The sequence below is a fragment of the Budorcas taxicolor genome, chromosome 7 (assembly GCF_023091745.1).
Source record: "Budorcas taxicolor isolate Tak-1 chromosome 7, Takin1.1, whole genome shotgun sequence".
Classification (NCBI taxonomy): domain Eukaryota; kingdom Metazoa; phylum Chordata; class Mammalia; order Artiodactyla; family Bovidae; genus Budorcas; species Budorcas taxicolor.
The window spans coordinates 76364035-76382628 of NC_068916.1; the positions used below are offsets into that span (position 1 = coordinate 76364035).

The 18594-nt window shown below is 39.0% G+C and overlaps 1 pseudogene; it reads right to left on the reverse strand.

The window, feature by feature from the left end:
• Nucleotides 1–739: 739 nt before the first annotated feature.
• Nucleotides 740–9370, reverse strand: LOC128051064 (calcium-binding mitochondrial carrier protein SCaMC-3-like; annotated as a pseudogene).
• Between the last annotated feature and the right edge of the window lie 9224 nt (nucleotides 9371–18594).

The window sequence follows — 18594 nt, forward strand, 5'->3', positions numbered from 1 at the left end:
CCCTGGGATTCTCCAGGCAAGAACACTGGAGTGGGTTGCCATTTCCTTCTTCAATGCATGAAAGTAGAAAGTGAAAAGGAAGTTGCTCAGTCGTGTCCCTTAGCTTCCACATGGAATGCAGCCTACCAAGCTCCTCCATCCATGGGATTTTCCAGTCAAGAGTCCTAGAGTGGGCTGCCATTGCCTTCACATACATAGACATAAATCTTAGAGCAGAGAATTTTCCAGAACTGAGGGACAAGAATCCCTGATAAAATATAACTTCAGAAATCAAGTAAAAATATGCATAAGTACATACATAGAAGCTTTCTAGTAAGGGCTGCTCAACTATAGTCCATGATGTATTAACTGAGAATGCAGAGAAAATAAGCTAAAAATATGTATTAAATATATCTAAATACAGAAAAAAATGAAATGACAAAGAAAGTTTTCCAATGCTACTGTAGTAGAGCATAATAATATTTACATCAAGTTTTAGAACAGAAAAATATATAAGCATTCCTTGATAAATTATAAAATTATGGAATCAGGATTACAAAAAACAAATTATTCACAGAAGTTAATCCTAGGGTAATACGATTATGGAGTAGCTCAAAGAGGACTTTAACTTCATTTGTAATACTCTCATTCATTAAAAAGCATTAGAAAATTATGAAAGTGTGAAATCTTGGTAGTTGTACATAGGAGTCCATCAATCTCTATCATGTTCTGTGTTTAAAATTTCATTAGGAACAAACTCTTAGAAAACATTTGATAGAGTTTGGAGTGGTCCTTCCAAATCATGGCATCTTAGATCAGTTACTTGATCTTTCTGTGGTCCTGGTTCCTTACCTATAAAATAATCATACAAACTACACATCTGTAAAAAGAGCACTCTGAGGGTTATTGTACTATAATGTATAGTAATAAACTTGTAATAAATATTAGAATCATCCTTCATAAGAATTAAACTATTTGTTATGCATGTGGCACCAGAGAAGCATAAATAACCAATTGGCCTGGAAGAAAAGCTATAACCAATCTGCTGCCGCTGCTGCTGCTAAGTCACTTCAGTCATGTCCGACTCTGTGTGACCCCATAGACGGCAGCCCATCAGGCTCCCCCGTCCCTGGGATTCTCCAGGCAAGAACACTGGGGTGGGTTGCCATTTCCTTCTCCAATGCATGAAAGTGAAAAGTGAAAGTGAAGTCACTCAGTCGTGTCCAACTCTTAGCGACCCCATGGACTGCAGCCTAGGGCTCCTCCATCCATGGGATTTTCCAGGCAAGCAGAGATATTACTTTGCCAACACAGGTCCATCTAGTCAAAGCTATGGTTTTTCCAGTAGTCATGTATGGATGTGAGAGATGGACCATAAGAAAGCTGAGCATGGAAGAATTGATTCTTTTGAACTGTGGTGTTGGAGAAGACTCTTGAAAGTCCCTCGGACTGCAAGGAGATCCGACCAGTCCATTCTAAGGGAAATCAGCCCTGAATATTCATTGGAAGGACTGATGCTGAAGCTGAAACTCCAATACTTTGGCCACCTGATGCAAAGGACAGACTCATTGGAAAAGACCCTGATGCTGGGAAAGATTGAAGGCAGGAAGAGAAGGGGATGACAGAGGATAAGATGGTTGAATGGCATTACTGACTGAATGGACACGAGTTTGAGAAAGGGAAGCCTGGCATCCTGCAGTCCATGGGGTGGCAAAGAGTCAGACAAGACTGAGCAACTGAACTGACTGAGCAAGTAGGAAGCAAGGCTTTACCTGAAAAATCGTATAAAAAGTCAGATGAATGATGCAATTCTTACATGAATATATATTTAAATATAAAAAATTGAGACAATAAGTTATTGCCAAAGTATAAGATGATACTGAGTATATTGTATACTATAAGCTGAATCTTTCTGGCCAAAAATTTGCATTTTAAATCCTAATTCTTAATATGAAGGTAATAGGAGTGGAAGCTTTGGGAAGTTATTAGATCAGGAGGATAGTCCTCATGAGAAGAATTGTGTGTGTGTGTGTCAGTTGCTCAGTCGTGTCCCAACTCTTTGCAACCCCATGGACTGTAGCCTGACAGGCTCCTCTGTCCGTGGAATTCTCCAGGCGAGAATACTGGAGTGGGTTGCCATTTCCTTCTCCAAGGAATCTTCCTGATCCAGGGATCGAAGGCAGGTCTCCTCGTAGATGGCCAGGTCGATGCCCACGTAGGGGATGATGCCCAGAATGTTGGTCAGGTAGGTAGCCATTGTAGAAGGCATGGGGCCCTTCTCGCTCCAGGATCTGCTGCACACAGTCCAGCAGCCTCTTATAAAGGGCCTTCCCGCGAAGGGTCAGCCATGTCTTCAGCACCTGCGTGACGGTAGATGATGGTTTGGGATGTGGCACCAGCCAGGGAGCCAGCCACAAAGTGCTCCTGCATGTGAAGTGTCTCCTGTTGCCCCTGAATGGTCCTCTTGATCTGCTCATAGGCCATGAATGACTCAGGTGCAATCTTGAGCATGTTAATCCTGTCGCCACACCACAGGGAGCGCTGCCCCACTCTTGGATCATGCTCCCTCTGGAGGGCCCCCAGGATGTTCAGCCATTTGGTCTTGGAGGCATGGATCTTCATGAAGACCTTGAAGCAGTCTAGAGGGGCTGTGCCTCTCCTGGACATGGCACCTGCCACTGCGGCCACCACCAGCTGCTTCCATCACATGCCAGTCAGCTTCTCCTGCTCCGAGAACTCATTCAGGATGGTCAGGCACTCGCCAATATCCAGGACCATGAAATGCTTCCAGAAATATGGCACGTCTTCCATGTTCTCCAGTGAATGCAACAAGAAGTGGTCACACCACTCCTGCCAGTCAATGGTAATGGTACTATCATGCCTCTGTGCTGTGCAGGATTTTCTCTGCCTGCTCCAGCTAGTTGGAAATGCCCAGGGCTCGGAAATTCTGCTGGATCTCAGAGACATCGATCTGACCATCCTGATCATAGTCCAGACTGTGGAACCGAAGTAGAAGGCACCGTTCCTATTCCTGCAGGTAGAGGATAAACTCCTCCCGGTCAAGGCTGCCACCTGGGACAGCGTCACCCTCAGGGAAGATGCCCTGTTGGGAGCTGCAGTCTGGGTCGCCCCTGCGGAGCCAGCCCAGCCCAGGCGCAACACACGGATGTCCACGCAACCAACCCTGTTACTGTCCAGCCCCTTGAAGAGGTGACTCCAGCACTGACGCTGCTAGGCATCGCCTGCACAGCTCTCGCCTGCAGCTGGGAGGGGAGGCCAGCAGCCCTGGCCTCAGCAGCGGCTTGACGGCTTCCCTCTCCCCTACCCATCCCCAGGCCCCGCGGGCCTTAGCGCTGCCTGCCCAGGCTCTGGCTCTTGTAGGAGATGGTGACTCCTACAAGTGCAGGAATGGGATTAATGAATGAGATTGGTTCAGTTCAGTTCAGTTGCTCAGTCATGTCCAACTCTTTCACGACCCCATGGATCGCAGTACGCCAGGCCTCCCTGTCCACCACCAACTCCCGGAGTCCACCCAAACCCATGTCCATTGAGTCGGTGATGCCATCCAGCCATCTCATCTGATCAGTGACCTTATAATAGAGACCTAGACTTCCCAGGTTGCTCACTGGTAAAGAATCCACCTGCCAAGTAGGAGACTCTGGTCGATTCCTGGGTCAGGAAGATTACCCGGAGAAGGAAAGGGCAACCCACTCCAGTATTCTTGTCTGGGAAATCCCACACAGAGAAGAGCCTAGTAGTCTTCAGTCCATGGGGTTACAAGAGTCAGACATGACTTAGCAGTCTAAACAACAACCACCGCAAGCTTCTCCTTCCTGGCTCATAGGGCCACTTCTCACGATGTTTTCCCATAGTAGAAGGGTCAGTGGAGTCCTCTGGGTCTCTGTTGTTGTTTGGTCTGCTAAGTCATGTCTGCCTCTTTTGTGACCCCATGGACTGTAGCCTTCCAGGTTCCTCTGTCCATGGGATTCCCAGGCAAGAGTATTGTGGTGGAGTGGGTTGGGATTCCCCAGGCAAGAATATTATGGTGGAGTGGGTTGCCATTTTCTTCTCCAGGCATATCCCAGACCCAGGGATCAAATCCACCTCTCATACATTGGCAGGCGGATTCTCTACCACTAAGCCCAAGGAGAGGCTTACTAGATATTGAATCTCCTGGCTCCTTCATATTGGATTTCCCAGGCTCCAGAACTGTGAGCAAGATGTTTCTATTGTTAATAAGCCATCTAGTCTATGGTATTGTTATAATATCCTGAATGGACTAAGGCATTACTATGTGAACAAAATAGATCTATTTTCCCTATTAATTTAAAATAAAACAAAAAAATTTTGTATTCTTCTGTGGACTGAGCCTATGCATTCTTTTTTTCTGGTGACATGAAATGTGAAGATAAAGAATATAGGATGCTTATCATATCTATTGTATTTATTTCATATACTGCAGTTTTTTTGTTTTGTTTTGAACAATTGTTCTCACTCCTTGGGTCTAATATTTCACAAGCGTAGCTTAGAACATGAAATTCTGCAGCATTTGTTCATTATGAACAAATGCCTACTTATGAATTCTTGTCTCAGAAGCTAATTTAATTGGTGAATTTCAACTACTATTGCTTATTTCACACTTCAGTAGGTAAAGATGCATTAATAATCGAAGTTTCAAACTGTAATTAACATTAGCTTTAGGCTTCTGACAATGAAATGATTACATTTTAATATATGGGTTGATAAAGTTAATCTAACATATGAATAAACAGCAAAAATAACTTACATTTACTCTTTCTCTGCAAATTGATACATGTATTTGCATGTTATAAGGCATGGAAAATAAGTTAATGCTGAAGAAAAAGTTACAGGCTGTCAATACAATTCTTTTTTTTTTTTTGTCAATACAATTCTTGAATGTAATCAATTCAATGTACGACAATGAATTTGAAATATTTCAACAAAAACCTTATTTTTCTTGAAAAAAATTAAAAGATACTTTTCACCTTACTTGATTTTCTTTCACAGTTTTATAAGTTTATATCTTATTTACTCTGCTCTTAACTGAATTGATTACTTTATAAAGCTTCCTAAATAATTAATTTGTGGGCTGACATCTTGTTCTTAATCATAGAATACCATACAGTTTGAATGCATTTGCCTGGTGTTATATTGTGATGCTAGTGGTAAAGAACACACCTCCATTGTAGGACATGTAAAAAGATTTGAGTTTGACCTGTGGGTCAGGAAGATCCCGTGGAGGAAAGCATAGCAACCCACTCGAGTAATTTTGCCTGGGCAATCCTTTGGACAGAGGAGCCTGGCAACTCCAGTACATAGGCTCTCAAAGAGTCAGACACAACTAAAGAGATTTAGTATGCACACGTATTACCTTTATGTTGAAAAAAACTATATTCATGATATAGTATCAATTGAATGAGGAAAACACTTTTCTTGAATAGTATTTTGTGGAACTTTCCATAATATTTAAGAAATTAACAGTGTTTAGAACGGTACAAAATATAAATAATAGAGGTTGTTAAATGTGGTACTTTAACATTTCCTAACAGTTCACAGCTTCAGGTGCACAAGAACAGAATAACAGCCTAACTTGTTTTCCAGATAGGATTCATTGCTCAGAACCCTAGAATACATCAGTTCTTTTGACATATCCAAATGTGTACACCTTATAGTTTTTAAAGACTAGGCTGGCCTTTGAAACAAAGTCAAAGAAATAGACTGAATTAGCTAAACATTTGGGTTAAATTCCTGCTCTGATCTCAGATGTTAGATTACAGAACTAAGAAAAGAAGCTTTTTTATTTCCTGTACCAAATTATACTCATTATGAAAACAAATTCAGATTACCTACAGATTTTGAAATCTATATTCTTTGCCCTCTGGTCATGGCTAGCATTCTATATCAAATTGAGACTTAAAGAAGAAACTCATCAGACACCTACTAGTCATCAGGAACTTGCTGGCGACTTGAGCAAAGGTAGTTTTGTGTCCATGCTCATGTCTGACTCTTTGTGACTTGATGGACTGTACCCACAAGGCTCCTCTGTCTATGGAACTTTCCAGGCAAGAAAGGTAATTTTATTTAATCCTAATAATAAACTTGTAAAATAATACCTTATATTTCAAATAAAAACACTAAATTTCCGAAAAGTTAAGTGACTTGCCTCCACGACAGAAAAGGAATCTGAAGGCATTTTCTAATTTTAAGTCATGTTGTTTGTATGCTTAAAGAAATTATACATGTATATAAAGAAATATACAGTGCTATATGCCAAGTTGCTTCCTGACCTGCATACAGGTTTCTCAAGCGGCAGGTCAGGTGATCTCGTATTCCCATCTCTCTCAGAATTTTCCACAGTTTGTTGTGATCCACACTTTCAAAGGCTTTGGCATAGTCAATAAAGCAGAAATAGATGTTTTTCTGGAACTCTTGCTTTTTCCATGATCCAGCGGATGTTGGCAATTTGACCTCTGGTTCCTCTGCCTTTTCTAAAACCAGCTTGAACATCTGGAATTTCACAGTTCACGTATTGCTGAAGCCTGGCTTGGAGAATTTTGAGCATTACTTTACTAGTGTGTGAGAGGAGTGCAATTGTGCGATAATTTGAGCATTCTTTGGCATTGCCTTTCTTTGGGATTGGAATGAAAACTGACCTTTTCCAGTCCTGTGGCCACTGCTGAGTTTTCCAAATTTACTGGCATATTGAGTGCACTTTCACAGCATCATCTTTCAGGATCTGAAATAGCTCAAATCAATCATGAGAAACGCTGAGCTGGAAGAAGCACAAGCTGGAATCAAGATTGCCGGGAGAAATATCAATAACTTCAGATATGCAGATGATACCACCCATATGGCAGAAAGTGAAGAGGAACTAAAAAGCCTCTTGATGAAAGTGAAAGAGGAGAGTGAAAAAGTTGGCTTAAAGCTCAACATTCAGAAAACAAAGATCATGGGATCTGGTCCCATCACTTCACGGGAAATAGATGGGGAAACAGTGGAAACAGTGTCAGACTATTTTTGGGGGCTCCAAAATCACTGCAGATGGTGACTGCAGCCATGAAATTAAAAGACACTTACTCCTTGGAAGAAAAGTTATGACCAACCTAGATAGCATATTCAAAAGCAGAGACATTGCCGACTAAGGTCCGTCTAGTCAAGGCTATGGTTTTTCCTGTGGTCATGTATGGATGTGAGTTGGACTGTGAAGAAGGCTGAGCGCCGAAGAATTGATGCGTTTGAACTGTGGTTTTGGAGAAGACTCTTGAGAGTCCCTTGGACTGCAAGGAGATCCAACCAGTCCATTCTGAAGGAGATTAACCCTGGGATTTCTTTGGAGGGAATGATGCTGAAGCTGAAACTCCAGTACTTTGGCCACCTCATGCGAAGAGTTGACTCATTGGAAAAGACTCTGATGCTGGGAGGAATTGGGGGCAGGAGGAGAAGGGGACGACAGAGGATGAGATAGCTGGATGGCATCACTGACTTGATGGACGTGGGTCTGAGTGAACTCTGGGCATTGGTGATGGACAGGGAGGCCTGGCGTGCTGCAATTCATGGGGTCGCAAAGAGTCAGACACGTGACTGAGAGTCCGAACTGAACTGAACTGACCTGATATGCCCAGTACTTTTCTAAATGCATTATATGGATCTTTCAAATGAGGACTCCAAAATCCAGAGAAGTTAAACAATTTACACACTTCTGACAACTGGTAAAGAGATGGAGATCTTGATTTGACTCCAGGTTTGTGGTGCTCCTGACAACACATTCCTACCTTCTACCATTTGGAACAAGTACACGTATCATTTTTATTTAAATATATGATTATTATTTGGGGTTTCCCTGGCAGCTCAAAAGGTAAAGAAACTGCCTGCAGTGCAAGAGAATGGGGTTCAGTCTCTGGATTGGGAAGATCCCCTGAAGAAGGAAATAGCTACCCACTCCAGTGTTCTTGACTGGAGAATTCCATGGTCAGAGGAGCCTGGTGGGCTACAGTCCATGGGGTCACAAAGAGTCAGACACAACTGAGTGGCTAACACACACACATGATTATTATTATACCTAATGTCATGAGTGAGAGAATAATAAGAGTCACTCTTCTTCATCCCAAAATGATAATGAATGTGCATTAGACCTAAGATGGTTTCCTTCTTTTCTTATTTTTTGTGTTAGTCATGTTGATTGCATAATATCAATGTCCCAGCATTATACTCTTTCAGATTTATTTGTTAAGTGTCAGATTGATCTCTTTTGTTAACTTTTAAGATAATCTCGCCAGATGGCATTAAGAATACATTAATTAAATTAGGAGTTATAATAAAGATATAAATATTTTTTATCCCCAGGAAGGCTTAACATTTCATTCCCTTTCTTGTATTTGTGTTCAATAATCCCAAATGTCATGAATAATTACATGCAGTTATTTTAAAAAATACTCTGTTGAGATAGAAAATCTACCAGATGCTATTATAATCACTGTGTCTTGCAGTTTAAATTTTAGGCAATTGTTTGGAGACAAGTTAAAACAAAACAGACATTTGTTTTATTGAAACTAGTTGTTATGTGTTATATTTGTGTTCAGATATCTAGTGTTATGTGCCAACTGTTTTTCTTCAGTCTCCGTACATGGTGACTAGCAATAATTTTAAACAAAATCAATCTTGGTTGTTAGCCTTAATGACTAACCAGAAACGTATGAAATGTCTGATGAGACTGTGGCTTGGAAATGCCATGGTCCTGTCCTATAAAGATATTCTTTAACAGATGGAATAATATATTAATTTCACAAACAAAACAACCAGAGTAACTCATCATGTGACATCCCTACTTTAATCTTTCTTACTTGGGTTTTGAGATTGCCACAATGACTGAGTTGCCACGTACTGATTCTGCAACCTCGCTCCAGAGAATCTTATACTCCATAAGGATAGTAGTTGGCCGAAGAGCAGAAGCATCAGGCCAGGGAGCAGCTCATCACAGAGCGCGTGGCCAAGATGCCACAGATGATTGAGAATCATCAGGCTCACCTGCAGATGGTGTTAAAAAATAAAACCTCACAGGCCTCACTTCCAGAGAATCTGAATTAGTAGGAACCATAATTTTCAACAAGCACTCCCTTTTACTGCTCCCAGGGCTTTTCCTAATGCAGGTAATGCACAACTCTTGCTCTGAGAAATAACACATAGGATCATGAGGCAAGCGATGCATCAGAATTAAACAGGGAATGATTTGAGCATTTGCATGTCCAAGTACATAAATACCTTCACAGAGTTCCACAGCAGATTTCTGCAGATTATCTCTGAATGAGAAGAACTGATCCACATGATTGAAGTTACTCATAACTATCGTCAGAGACACAAACCCTTCATCCATTTCTTCTCCCTCCTCCTGCTCTCTTCCACTTTTTTTTGTTGTTGTTGTTAAGGATTATCTGGTTTAACAGTGCCTCAGTGTTTCTGTTTTGGGTTTGTTTTTTTTCTTCAGGAGGCTCTGAAGAACATAAAAACATCCTCGTGTTTATATAAACAGTGATTGATGACAGGATTTCAAATGCCACTTTTTTTTCTTTTTGATTTGGCACAATACTTGTAGAAGACAAGTGGTCTTTATCATTAATTCAGAGACTATTCAGCACAGTATTAATATTCTTGATAGTTGATACATAGAATTAATTTTTCAGGCAGCAAAGATTCTAACAAAATTATAAATCTAATCTCTACCTCCGACCTTCTCCACCACAATATGAATGGAAAAGGGCACCTGTTCTCATTATGATCTTTAGACTGTCATCATCAGGGCTAATTCTAATGTTACACTATGGGTGACGAGTAGTTGAAATCCAATTTGAATGCATAATACCACATTTAATTTACAGTACCACCTGTCAATAAGAAATAGACTGAGGCATATCTTCTGAGATATCCATAGGGAATATTCAATTATAATTAACCTTCCTATTTTTGTTAAATCTTTGTCATGAAATGGATTGTTTGTGCCATTTCTTATTCTTATAACAATCTGTCACTAGAAAGAATTTGAATTTTAATCTAATATTCTCTGAGAAATACAATAGAGGATGTTTCTTTTAATCTCCTCAGTACCACTATCACTTGTCTATTTAATTTCTTTTCCATAGGTTAATTATGAGTAAGGTTGTGATCTTTGTGCAGATGTATATTTCTTTGGCAGACTGTGGAAAATTATTTTCTGCAAACCATATTGAGTACAATATATGGCAAATGGACATTTCATTTTTCTACTTTAATATTAGTAAGAAGAAAAAGAATAATTTTAGTTAAAATGATGCAATTGAGAGCATATGAATGCATGCTTTCCTGTGGATAACTTTATAAAACTAGTTTTAAGCAATAATTAACTACTGTATGTAACCTCAAAACCATTAAAATAATACATGTATATATAACCTGTAAACAATATAAAATTAAGAAAATAGGTTTTACATAAAATTAGGCACTAGATTTAGGAGTGTATCTTTTATTGAGTCAACTTATTGACAAACGGCATCATGGACTTGATGGACATGAGTCTGAGCAATCACCAGGAGTTGGTGATAGAAAGGGAAGCATGACATGCTGCAGTCCATGGGGTCACAAAGAGTTGGACACAACTGAGCAGCTGAGAGAGATTGACAATTGAAATTTTTGCTAATTTTTTTCTTTCTCTTTTTCATCATAGTTGGCAAACTTAAAGAGACTATAGCACTCTCTTAGCCTGAATGTTTTAGAGATACCCACAAGTCTATCTTGGCTTTTTACTCATGAGGGAACAAGAGTTAAAAGAGCAGAAGCCTTGCTTACATCTCAAGAGGCCTTCTCTTCCTAAGTACAATGTAGGAGATGGGGGTCAACCAACTCTTTGGCAGGCAGGAGGCTGGATTTTTCAAACAGTCAGGTTTTACAGACACAGACATATCTATATCCTTTCTCTGGAACTGTATGCACTTGAGCAAACTAACAGGTAGTTCTGAGGCTTAGTTGTGCTGGTTTCTTAAAAGTAAAATAGGGCTAATAATACTGAGTTTGAGGAAACTCTGGGAGATGTTAAAGGACAGGGATACCCGGCATCCTACAGTCCATGGGGTCACAAAGAGTGAGACATGACTGAGTGACTGAATAACAACAATAATAATACTAAGCACAGAGAACAGTGTAAGGTTTAAATGTGATTATGGATCTGGTACCAAAGAAGCATCCTAAACAGGTAGCTAATATTTTGCTTCTATCTTACAAATATTTTAATTCTAAATTTGTAAAATGATTGGAGTAGATCTTTTAAGTGTTCTTGAAGGGAAGTAAACAGAACCAAACAGTGGATCACAACAAACTGTGGAAAATTTTTAGAGATGGGAATACCAGACCACCTGACCTGCCTCCTGAGAAATTTGTATGTAGGTCAGGAAGCAACAGTTAGAACTGGACAAGGAGCAACAGACTGGTTCCAAATCGGGAAAGGAGTATACCAAGGCTATATATTGTCGCCCTGCTTATTTAACTTAAATGCAGAGTACAGCATGAGAAATGCTGGGCTGCTTGAAGCACAAGATGGAATCAAGATTACAGGGAGAAATATCAATCACCTCAGATATGCAGATAACACCATGCTTATGGCAGAAAGCGAAGGAGAACTAAAGAGCCTCTTGATAAAAGTGAAAGAGAGAGTGAAAAAGTTGGCTTAAAACTCAACATTCAGAAAACTAAGATCATAGCGTCTTCTCCCATCACTTCATGGCAAATAGATGAGGAAACAATGGAAACAGTGACAGACTTTATTTAGGGGGGGCTCCAAAATCACTGCAGATGGTGACTGCAGCCATGAAATTAAAAGACGCTTGCTCCTTGGAAGAAAAGGTATGACCAACCTAGACAGCATATTAAAAAGCAGAGATATTATTTTGCCAACAAAGTTCCATCTAATCAAAGCTATGGTTTTTCCAGTTGTCATGTATGGATGTGAGAGCTGGACTATAAAGAGAGCTACTGATGCTCCTGCTGCCAAGTCGCTTCAGATATGTCCGACTTTGCGCGACCCTATGGACAGCAGCCCACCAGGCTCCTCTGTCCACAGGATTCTCAAGGCAAGAATACTGGAGTGGGTTGCCATTTCCTTTTCCAAAAGAAAGCTGAGCACCAAAGAGTTGATGCTTTTGAACTGTGGTGTTGCAGGAGACTCTTAAGAGTCCCTTGGACTACAAGGAGATCCAACCAGTCCATCCTAAGGAAATCAGTCCTGAATATTCATTGGAAGGACTCATGCTGAAGCTGAAGCTCCAATACTTTGTCAACCTGATGCGACGAAGTGACTCATTGGAAAAGACCCTGATGCTGGGAAAGATTGAAGGCAGAAGGAGAAGAGGATGACAGAGGATGAGATGGTTGGATGGCATCACTCACTCAATAGACTTCAGTTTGAGTAAGCTCCAGGAGTTGGTGATGGACAGGGAGGCCTGGTGTGCTGCAGGCCATGGGGTTGCAAGGAGTCTGACATGACTGAGCGATTGAACTGACTTACTGAGTGAAATAGGAAGATAAAGAGAAGTTGAAAATTTTTCCTCTTCTGATTTTTAATGAGACATAAATATTCTTTTCTAATTTTTTAAAATTCTCATTAAATCCACAAACTTAAAGAGAGAAAGTCTAGGTTAAACCAGAGTAAGAGAAAATAATTCAGATACTGGATCAACCTACATCTATTCAGGAAGTTTAATATTGACCACCAAAAAAAGTTGGTTCTATTTATGTATTTAAAAATAAAACAAGTTATTTAAAAAATAATCACCAAAACAGCACCTAGAACAGTAAACTACCAACCAAGTTTAGCCTGAGGTGATTAATGTTAAATAAACTTTTGATAAGGTGAGTCTTTAAAATGCAAATTTAATTCTGTTTAGGGAAAAGTATGCCTAACTATGAACAATGACATAACTGATGATATCTGTCTTCTCCTCAAAAGGGAACGGAGTATCATCATGCTTTTATAGTGATTTGCTTTGAATGTGGGCTTATTCAAAGAATTTGAATGATGCAATACTTTTATAGAAAGGCATACATACATATATACAGGACATATGATACTCAAATGACAAAGTCTGTCAGGTTAAAGTGGAAGTTAAGAGACAGAGGAGCAGAGTTTGTGGTTTCAGTGTGTTCTGGGCACCAGCTACCTTGGGTTTGCCTGCTGGCTCTGCTTCTTACAGAGGTTATTCCTTGTCCCTTAGTTTTATGTCCTATACAATGTGAAAAAAACACTTCTTTATGCATAGGTTTGTTATGAGTTCTGATTTGTAAAACATTTAAAGCAGCAACTGGTACATTTGATCCCTGGGTTGGGAAGATCCCCTGGAAAAAGGAAAGGTTACCCACTTCAGTATTCTGGCCTGGAGAATTCCATGGACTGTGTAGTCCGTGGGGTCGCAGAGAGCAGGACACACGTGAGCGACTTCCACTTTCACTTTCAACTGTTACGTAAAATAAATATTCTTACCTTTATAGTGTATTTTCCTTCAACTGAAACAAAATAATCTTTCCTCCCATGATACACACCTGATTCTTGATACTCAAAGTACCGAAATCATCATTTGACCTATTATTTCAAGAAATAGCAAATTATCATTTAGAACTCTATATGTAATTTCTCTCTTAATCTTCATGAAAATTCTATAAGGTGTGTACTTTTACCCTCATTTTTTTTCTTTTTTTTTTAATTTTTATTTTTACTTTATTTTACTTTACCGTACTGTATTGGTTTTGCCATACATTGACATGAATCCACCACCGGTGTTATGGATAAAGATTGAGTGACTGATGGTAAGATGTTTCATTTCAAATATTGCCTTGTAATCATGGTTAAACATGGTATCATCTTTTGCCCTATTGTCATGTTATTGTAAGTACAGGTAAATTTCTACCCCTAGTCCAGCATAATCTTGAGGATAATGTTCATGAAAGGGAGCTTCAATTCCATAGAAATTAATTTACCTGATGTATCTCCTATAACAGCAGGTATAACTTCATCCCATAACAACAGCTGTGGTGGCCACACAGGATCTTTTTCAGTATTCTTATTCCCCTGGTAGCTCAAACTACAGTTTCCACATTATATTCATACAAGAGGTGTGAAATATAAGACAGTTTAGATGTTAGATGTGTATATTAAATCAATAAAAGTCACACATATCAGTTTTCTGCCAATAACAGTCCAAGAAGATAAAAATGAAAGATGCCTTCTGTTTACTGGGATCTTTTCAATTACTTGTTAGAACTTGAATTTGATTTTTTTTTTAAATCTTGAAAAGAGGTTTGAAGTTTTCCTTTTGCATTATTGTACAGTGAATTTTCGTCACATACTTTAACCTTCCTTTTTCAATCAGAGTGCTTTTTTAAGGAAACATGTGATTTTGTATTTGGAGAAGCTAATTTATTTATCGGTATTAGCTATAGATAACCAGTGACAGAGACAAACTTCACATGGAAGGAAGCAGACCCTTCTGTTCCCAAGGTGATTCATATTTATTGAAGATAACCCATTTCTATCTATATTCACTTTTCTTAAATCTGCCACCCAGCAAAAGAAGACAACCTGTTATTTCCTTTTCACTTCTTTTTTTGAAAATGATTAGTAGGAACATTTCAATTTCTTAATCAGAAACAAAAATAAGTATAAAATATTGACAAAATGTTTACTGATAAAACAAGTTATCAATACAGGAAAATTAAATACATATTCTATACACAGAGTGCAGATTTTAGAATAATTAATTCAATTATTCTAAAACTGATTCAAAATGTATTTTAATACTTACTAATAGCATGTGATATACATTTAAAGAACTAATGATTGAGAATAATGAAGGCTATAATAGCAAATGGAAATTAAGCTTCATAAAAGTTGAGTGTTATAAGTACTATTGACTTCATTTTCAGGCATTTAATTTTTTATGGTAATATTGGATGAATGCAGTATTTATGAAGGATAAAATTTGGAAACAGAAACTGTATATCTATTTAAACAAGTTTACACATTTTATATGAAAATCTCACCTTTTTGAGATTTATAGAATTTATCTGTAATCTGGTCCTAAAGACTTCTGTCTTTATGTTACTTTTCATACAGTTCATCTTTGCCTGTGAACATAGATAAAACTTTAACTTTTAAATATTCAGTATTTTTAAACAAATGTATCTATATCAGATAAGTTTCTAAATGAATCTCTTTAAATATCTTAATTATTTAAAAATTGATTTTGTGATCTTTTCCTACAATTCAATGGAACTTCCAAATTAATACTTGATATAGACTATACCACATAATATATAAAGTTCTAAAACTGGGAAATCAAAAGGAATGATACTAAACTATTGTATGTTAATTGTGAGAAGAAATTACTTTCAGTACTATAGAATTCAATATCTTCCTAGTCACCTCCTCAATACTGCTTCAGGATAAAAGTTGATCACAAACAGAACCATGCAATTCACAGGAAGCTTTCCCATAAATTGAATCAATTCATCAAATTACTATCATGATAAACAATAGGACAATTCTATTAGAAGGATATACATAGACTCATCGGAGAAGGCAATGGCACCCGACTCCAGTACTGTTGCCTGGAATATCCCATGGATGGAGCAGCCTTGTTGGCTGCAGTCCATGGGATCGCGAAGAGTTGGACACAACTGAGCGACTTCACTTTCACTTTTCACTTTCATGCTTTGGAGAAGGAAATGGCAACCCACTCCAGTGTTCTTGCCTGGAGAATCCCAGGGACGTGGGGGAGCCTGGTGGGCTGCCTTCTATGGCGTCGCAGAGAGTCAGACACGACTGAAGCGACTTAGCAGCAGCAGCAACATAGACTCCTATTATTTTAAACCTAATATGACATTTTGTATACAAAATAGAATGTTAATTCTTAGGCCCCAACTTATCAAACCTGTCTCCCAACCTTTTCATTTTAGAAAATGATATCAGTTCTTGCCTTTTTGCTTTGGGCAAAAATAAAGATTATCTTTGATTTCTCTCACCCTCACACTGTCATTATGCTCTACAGATCCTACTTTAAAATATATGCCAGATATTACTACTTCTCACCATATCCACAGTGATGCTAGTTGAGCCCACCATCATCTCTTGCAAGGTAGAATCACAATAACACCCAAACTCAACTTCCTATTTTTAATCTCAACTCTTAACAACTTTTTATCCCTATGGAACAGCTAGAATGATCCTTAAAATAATGAAAGCAAATTATATTCCTTCCCTACTCAAAACCTACCCTTGTAGATCGCTATTGTAGTTAAAAGATAGATTCCTTATCATGGCCAACATTATATAACTTCTCCTAGATCTCTGGATACATTTTACCTTGATTTTCACACTATGTCCATATTTTGAGCTATTTATTTCTATCTCAGGGCTTCTGTACTTAGAGCTCCAGCCTACCTAGAATGTTCTTCCCCATCATCTTTTCATAACTTACTTCTTCAATACATTCAAGTCTCTGTTCAAAAGTCATCTCTAACAAAGCACTTTCTTTGCCTACCATTTCCAAAGGTATGCTGGTAAACTGACTCTCAGAGAAGGGGTGGGAGTTCTGATTATAGCCATTGCCAAATTTCCTTGATTTCAAGCTACAGATAACTTAAAACCCTACTTTCACAATAAACTTTCTGGAACCAGTATAAGCTACATCTGAAATATCCAACTCCGTTACCATACTCATCTAATTCTCTGTCGTCTACCTTATTTTATCTTTTTATACTGCCTAAAATTGTAAGTTTGATTGCCTGTTTGCTGTTTCTCCTTAAGAATATAAGTACCACTAGAGCAGGGAAACTTTCTGTCTTATTCACTAGAATATTGTTAACATTCAGAATAATCCCTGGAACATAGTAGACAGCCTATAATCATTTGATGAACAAATTAATAAATAAGTGGGTCAAGCCTATCTGCTATCCTCAGTGCCCCTCAAGAAAGCTGGAGTCTCGAGTTCATACCTTCAAATTCTTCCCAGCAGTGTTTCCTTTCTGTCCTCTCCGAATGAGAGGTAATGTAGGAAAAAGATATGTTTTAAGATATGTTTTAAAATTCTTTACCTAGAGCTAAAGTAAGTTTATGTGAAAGCTCCTTGTTATCCAGATAAAATCATCCTAACTTAAAAACATGTATTTACATGTGGTTAATGGCTAAAATATCCTGATGTTCAGATTTGTGTGATATAATCCAGTTTTGCTTACTTAAAATCTACCAAGAGTTCACACTTGCTCACTAAAAATCTGACGATGATTAGCTTATTATGTCTATTACCATCATTTCCATAGTAGCTACATAGAAAGAGAATCTCAACAAAGGACATTTTGAAATCATGTTCTGTAAAGCCAACACCAGTTTGACAATAATTGTATTATCTTTGAATACCTTCTCCAGTAATGGATTTTCTATTATTGCAAACAGCTCCCGTAATGAAAGTGAAAGTGAAGTTGATCAGTCATGTCCGACTCTGCGACCCCATGGACTATAGCCTACCAGGCTTCTCCGTCCATGGGATTTTCCAGGCAACTGTACTCCTGCTGCTGCTAAGTTGCTTCAGTCGTGTCTGACTCTACATGACCCCACAGACGGCAGCCCACCAGGCTTCCCCATCCCTGGGATTCCATGGACTGCAGCCTATCAGGCTCCTCCGTCCATGGGATTTTCCAGGCAAGAGTAGTGGAGTGGGGTGCCATTGCCTTCTCCCAAGAGTACTGGAGTGGGTTGCTATTTCCTTTGCCAGGGGATCTTCCCAACCCGGGGATCGAACCCAGGTCTCCAGGATTGTAGGCAGATGCTTTACCGTCTGAGCCACCGGGGAAGTCCACTTAATACCAACAGGGTAAAAATGGTGGTTCTAAAGAGAAAGTTAAATAATCAGTGACTCAGTGTCCCCATTTAAGAAGTAAAACAATTATGTTTCCCTGCCTCCCTCCTGAGGCCAGTAAATGATCTATTTGATAAAATTGGAATTGCTTATAGGCAATGAATGGAGAAGGAAATGGCAACCCACTCCAGTGTTCTTGCCTGGTGAATCCCAGGGACGGGGGAGCCTGGTGGGCTGCTGTCTATGGGGTCGCACAGAGTCGGACACGACTGAAGCGACTTAGCAGCAGCAGCATAGGCAATGAAAAAAAAAAATTTTAACCCTCTTAGCATCTGAGAAACACAATGATTTCATTAAGCACCTCCTGTTCTAAAGAGTATTTTTGGCAATATACTCTACCGTCATGAATTTCCAACTTTGAGACCTGGAGGATTCTGTTCTAAAATGTGTTCTTTAGAGACATAAAAACAGTCAGTCATATGTGCTTATCCGGCCTCAAGATGATGACCTTTCCAGGGGTATTTGAAACACGGCTAGTTCTCTACTAAGGCTAGGCATTTTGAAATTGGCAAGGACACTAAAGTGTTTTGTTTTTTCCCCCATCACTGCCCATGAACAATAAAGTTGGCACAACATTTTATTCTCAAGAAAATGATACAAGGTTTCCTTAGTCCCAATTTTGCTATTGCCTTAATAACATTGCTAAAATCATTTCCTAGTTGTTTTA